Here is a 6,311-nt window from a genome sequence, read left to right on the forward strand (position 1 = left end):
TATAGTGTAAAGTAGACACCTCGTATAAAGTCCATGAAATCAATAATTGAAAGCCAATTTACCAGCACTGTGAGGCATTGTCCTCATTAACGCCTGCAATTTTTGTTGTTGTTACATGTTTTTATAAACTCATATCTCTGCTAGTATTATCGTATGCGCTCATTCGAAAATGTTTTGAAACAAATTTTATCTTACGTTTCTTTTTACATTCTCATCATTTATGATTGAGAAAGTATTAGAATTGTCGGAAATTTGACATCAAACTTTTTCAACGGATCTCCACGTTTCGAGACCCCCTGAATCCGAAAATCAGGTTTTCACGATGGCGTCTGTCTGTCTGTCCGTCCGGCCGTCCGTCCGTAAACACGATAACTCGAAAAAATGAACGAATCAAATTTATCTTTGGCACACTTTTTTTAGGTCCTAAAAGAAAGGACGAGTTCGTGAAAATAAAAAATTCCATTTTGTGGAAAAACTATGTAGGATATGAAAAAAGATGAATTAACAAAAATGGATATCCCAAAAAAGATCTACAATTTCGTTAAGAATCACTTCTTGATAGGACGCTTATTTTTTGTTTTATTCGTGAAAAACAACGTTGAAAAAAAATAAAATAAAAAAAATGTGTGGAAAAACGACGAAAGTTACGAGAAAAAAAATCCAACAAAGCGTGTTTACAAATGTCTGTCGGAAATCGAGTGCGCAGCGCGAATGTCACGATGTGAATGTGTACCTCAAAGCCTACAGAGCTTTGAGAAACTTAATCTTTGACTATACTTAATTAAGTAGACAATTCAGAATATAAAGACGCAAATAAATACTGCCGTCTAAAAGAGATCTTTTTGATAAAGTTTTTTTCAAGCATTCCAAATGCAAAGAATAAATATACGAGCGCGAAGCGCGAGGTGTAATTATGTTCGAGCACAAAGCGCGAGATTCAACCGTCGCGCGCCCTAGGCGTGCTCAAACTTGCGAGCGAAGCGAGTCGCGCGCGCAGCGCGCGAGGAGCATGTGCCCGCGTGGCGGGCAGATTTTTTACATTAAAGCTAACAAGTTTTGTTTGTGTGAATATAGTTAAATTTGTACAATATCATCATGTAGTGTGAGAAGTGAGTACGGGCTTTGTTTGACATTCGCTCAAATTATTGTCATAATTTTTTTCAAGCAAAGTACACAATTTTTGTTGTGTACGATGTCATGTAAAGTATCAAAATTATTTGTAAAAATTAGCTCTAAACGAAGTCATAGAGCTAATTCTATAAGGACTTATCACTAAACAAATTAAATTTTCGGTTAGTTCGTGAACTATTGAAATATAGACTATACTCACGAAAATTCCAGGGAAATTTATCTTTAAAATGAGCTAAAGAAAGTTGCAAAATGTTCAATATGTCGGATTATATTACTAATTAACGAACATACTGGAATTTCGACTTTTTTCTAATAGCTCCTTACGGAATTTATTCAATGAATTCGTTTATGGTTGAGTTTTTGTATAGAAATTAGATCGAGTAGGCATGTTTTGTGGTATTATGGACAAAAAATTGTACACTTCGTTTTATAAAAATTATCAGCGTTGTATTTCCCACGCATGGCATGGATGGATGGATAGATGGATGGATGGATGGATGGATGGATGGATGGATGGATGGATGGATGGATGGATGGATAGTTAATAGATTTAATGATTTCGCCATGATTCATAATAATAAAAGGAAGTTTTTCGGGTTTCGATCTCTGCAAAACTACGAGTCTTGTCGACGTTTCGTGAACATTGCAGTTCCTTTCTTCAGGATTAACCTGAAACTGAAGTTTCAGGTTCTGTTGGTCTTATATATAATCTCTTCGATGCCTGTGATAGGCCACTTAAGTCTTTTGTTAAACCCAGGAGGACGGAAACCCAAATCGAATTGATATTATACCTATTTTCCTTACTTATGTTATTATGGTGCTTTAAGATTTCGATTACTTCTCTATGCTTTCTTGAGAAAATATTGTATATTTTTGAGAGGACGATCGTTTAGTAAAATGAAATGCTATGTCCTGATTGGATATGATGCTCAACTAGTGCTGATGAGCTGACATTTTTTAGCCTGACTTCAGTCTCATGCTTCTTTATACGTTGGCTCACCACTCTCCCTGTATCTCCAATATAGACTTTGCCACAATAGCAAAGGAGTTTATAAACTCCCGATACACTGAGAGATGCCTTTTTATCAAAAGGGTTGCTTAGAAGTTTTCCTATTGTTGTAGGTGGTTTAAGTATGCACAGTAAAAAAGGGATCAATTTTTTTGGAGAGCATTTTGCTCTCAATTATGATCTCAAATGTCGATCATTCACTTCGGCCGATCAATATGCTCTTGAATTCGGTATCATTTTTGTTGCATATTAAAATTATATTGATTTCGGTATCATTTTGAACACTTTTTTGTACTGTGTGGTTTCGATGTTGTGTTTGTTGAGAATTATTCCTATTTGTTCTGTGTGGCCGTTTTTCTCTCTCTTTCTATAGTAGTTTGTGTTAAATTGTTTTTTTAAATGCATTTTCTGACGGCTATATCAATTTGCTTGTCTAATCATTATGTATTATCGTTTTTTAAAGTTTTCTAATTACCTTTGTAAGTTTTGTTGTGGTGGGAGGAGTCATGTACGTCCAAGAAAGGCAATTTTTCGTTTTGATCAATTTTTTCGGTGAACTGGATATTAGGTTATAATCGACTGATGAAAGCAGAAAACTTGTGTAGTTCATCTAGTCCATGTCTCCAGATGATTTTGATTGCTGATTTCCAGTTCTCCATAGAAATTTAAAAAAAACAGAAAATGCCTTTCTTGAACGTATTCGCTCACAAAAGATCTGATAACACATAAGGACGTGAAGTTTACAGTAAACCCACCCATACAAATATATACAGTGGAACTCTTCTGTAGCGCCGATTTTGAGGCTGACGGTGGGTGGGAGCTAACTCATTATAGCCCACTCCGCTTTTGTTTGTTCACGCCTGAGTGCTCGCCTGAGTGACAACCGCAGAGCCCGCACATATTCTGTTACACCTACCTGCGGCGCGGCGTCAATTTTCGGAAGAGTTATTGGAGGGAGTTCTATTGAAGGGTTTCACTGTACTTACATGCCTCCTCTCACCACCACCGATCTCAAAAGCAATCGGTGATTAACTCCCTTGATTGCAGAGCTGTCTCCGTAACAGAAAAAGATAACTTGCGAAAGAAATTACAAAACGTTAAACAAATTCTAATAAAGAATGATTACACAAAAATACAAATTGATAAAGCCATAAGAAAATGCACTCGAAACACACAAGTCAACACAATTTTTCTAAAGAAAGAAAGAGAAAAACGATCACCATATTACCCTACAGCCAAGGTTTCACAGAACAAATAAGAAGAATTCTCTACAAATACAACATCCAAACCATATTTAAACCACCAGCATAATTGGACGAATTTTAAACAACCTTAAAGATAAAAAAGGACCTCTCAGTGATCTAGGAGTTAAAAAATCCCTTTTTCTTGTGGCAAAGTCTGTATTGGAGAAACCTGAAGAGCGGTGAGCCAACGTATAAAGAAACATGAGAGCAAAGTCAGGCTGAGAGATTTCACGCAATCAGCACTAGCTGAAGAAACTAGGGTTTTCATTAGAATCTGTTTTTTGTTGTAAAGGAGCTGTAACAGAAATGAACTCCACTTGCTGAAAAGGAACACAAAACGATAAATAAGCTCTAAATGATACTTCAGTTGGGTTTCTAAAGGATTCCAATTATAATTGAGCCTATTTATAAAGAACCTATTTTTCGCTTTGCTAAATCAACCTTTTGTGTAATTGATGACATCAATTTTACCTTTAAGCACACATGTAATCGAACTCTGATGGACATAACCTAATGAAGATAATTAAAGTACAACATATATTCGCAATTAAAATAGATATAATGACTTGATAAATATCATTGTCAGGTTATGTAGCAAAGTTGTCAAGATACAGGCATATCCATATTAGTCCAGTCAATGAAGGATTTGAGAAAAAAATTCGTAAAAGTAGCATTTTTTTCATAGATACGTTGGCAATGGCTTAATAAAGATATTGTAAAAAGTCCCCAAATATACCTTCATGGCAAACTTCCGAAATTCTGGAAAGTATTAAACAATAACATGTTTTTTAAAATTACTCGAGAACTGTTGATTTTAGGTCGAATATGGTGATGTGAAAAAATGTTCATAATTTTATAGTGCACAAAAAAGGTTCTATCTATTGAGGACCTATTATCAGCGGCTGCGCAATGAAATTGGATTAGCTGCACAATTCTTTTATTTGTGAACAAATAAAATAAAATCTCAAATATCCTGGAAAAAACGTCGGAAATATATCAGGCGATTTGTACTGGAACAAATGCAGGTTCCTGTTAACAAAAAAAAAAACGACTAAGTCATTTGCATGACAAATTATTAGTATAAAATGAGCTCAACTTCAGTATACAATTTGAAATGTTTAAGGGGATGCTTTTGAGATAAAACTTCTTGCAAGGTTCCTCCATTTTCATACAATACATTTTCCAATTTTTAGGTCAGAATAATAATATTTAGGGCCTCTTTTAAAGCTTTAAACAAGTAAATTTCAAAATTTAAGCTATGATATCGGAAGCAGCGGTGATTATGAGTCCTAATGGCAGCAATCGAACCCTTCGAAATTTTTTTGCTCACTTTTCCCGACAATAGACTTGGCCTTCGGGTGGCCGTGACGTCACTGCAATGCAGTTTCTCAATTATTTCGCTGAATTCAACTATTTTTTGAATAAAATTAAAATCCTTTTTGATTAAAATATCAAATATCACGTTTTTCGTTAAAAAATTATCTTCTATGGTTAATAATTCCATTACATAGTTGAAAGTGAAACTACTTTGTTTAAAATTAATTTGTTTGGTTGATGACTATTTAAACATTTTAGACTAGATAAACATTTTTTTCAAAATTTAATTACTTTGTTGAAAATTAAGATTTTTAATTGACAATTGATTGTTTTAAGTGGAAATTTTATTTTCGACCAGATAAATGATGAGTTGTTAAAAAAATGGAACTCTTGAATTTCCTACAAATCAAATAATTTTTTAACGAAAAAGATTACGCTCCTATCAAAGAATAAGGTAACTTTTGCACAAAAATTGGAATAGATCGAGTCAATTTTCAAATAAAATGATTAATGATTGAAAAATTATAATTATTACATGCATTTTTAACTGAAAAGATCAATTTTAAACCAAACATAAAATAGTTAAATTTTCAGTTAGTAAAATAAATTGTTAACAAAATAAACATAATAAAGAAATTTTCAGCAATATAGTTTAATTTTCTAGCAAAAAAATTAATTTGTAACCGAAAAGATCTAATTTCAACAATTGGCAGTACGCTTCTAACAAAAAAGACGAATTTTCACCTAAAGCAGATAGATTTTCAACTAAAAATAGAATAGTTAAATTTTCAGTAAAAAATGAATTTTTAATTAAATGAAATTAAATATTCAATGAAATAGTATGTTTTTTAACAAAAAAGATTAAATTTATGTTTAAAAAGATCAATTTCCGAAAAAAATTGCAACAGTAACATTTTCAGTTAAAGAAATGAATTGTTAATTAGAAAAAACTTATTTTCAACCAAAAAGATGATTTTTACACAAGATACATGCATTTTCAATAAAACATTTGAATTTTTAAAGCAATTTTAAACTAAAAAATCAATGAGTCACCTATAAGATCAAATAATCTCCCAGAAAATTCGAATTTTCAATCAAATACAGGAATTTTAAACCAAATATTTAAATTTTCATCTTAAGAAGATAAATTCTGAACCACATATTTACGACTTAAGTTTCCACTTAAAACAATTAATTGTTAAGTAGAAATCTTAATTTCCAAGAAAGTAATTAAATGTTGAAAAAAATGTTTATCAACTAAAATGATCAGTTATCAACCAAATAAATTAATTTTAATCAAAGTAGTTTCACTTTCAACTATGTAATGGAATTATTAACCAAAGAAGATATTTTTTTAACGAAAAACGTGATATTTGATATTTTAATCAAAAAGGATTTTAATTTTATTCAAAAAATAGTTGAATTCAGAGAATTAAAAAGGATTTTCAACCAAATAATTTGAATCCTTAACAAACATAGATTAATTTGCAACTAAATAGTTGCGTTTTTTAATGTATGTATTTAATCTCTCCCTTTTACGGGTTTGAGGGCCTCCGCTCCCTGTACATATATTTACAATTCCATCCTTAGTCTAACTTAACTACTACTTA

General features: G+C 32.1%; 1 protein-coding gene across 1 annotated transcript in view; it reads left to right on the top strand.

Moving 5' to 3' along the window:
- Positions 1 to 6,311, top strand: part of LOC117166834 (flotillin-2) — a 342,246-nt gene that overhangs the window by 238,264 nt on the left and 97,671 nt on the right. The gene's annotated exons all lie outside the window — the stretch shown is intronic.

Source organism: Belonocnema kinseyi, chromosome 2, assembly GCF_010883055.1.
Source record: "Belonocnema kinseyi isolate 2016_QV_RU_SX_M_011 chromosome 2, B_treatae_v1, whole genome shotgun sequence".
Classification (NCBI taxonomy): domain Eukaryota; kingdom Metazoa; phylum Arthropoda; class Insecta; order Hymenoptera; family Cynipidae; genus Belonocnema; species Belonocnema kinseyi.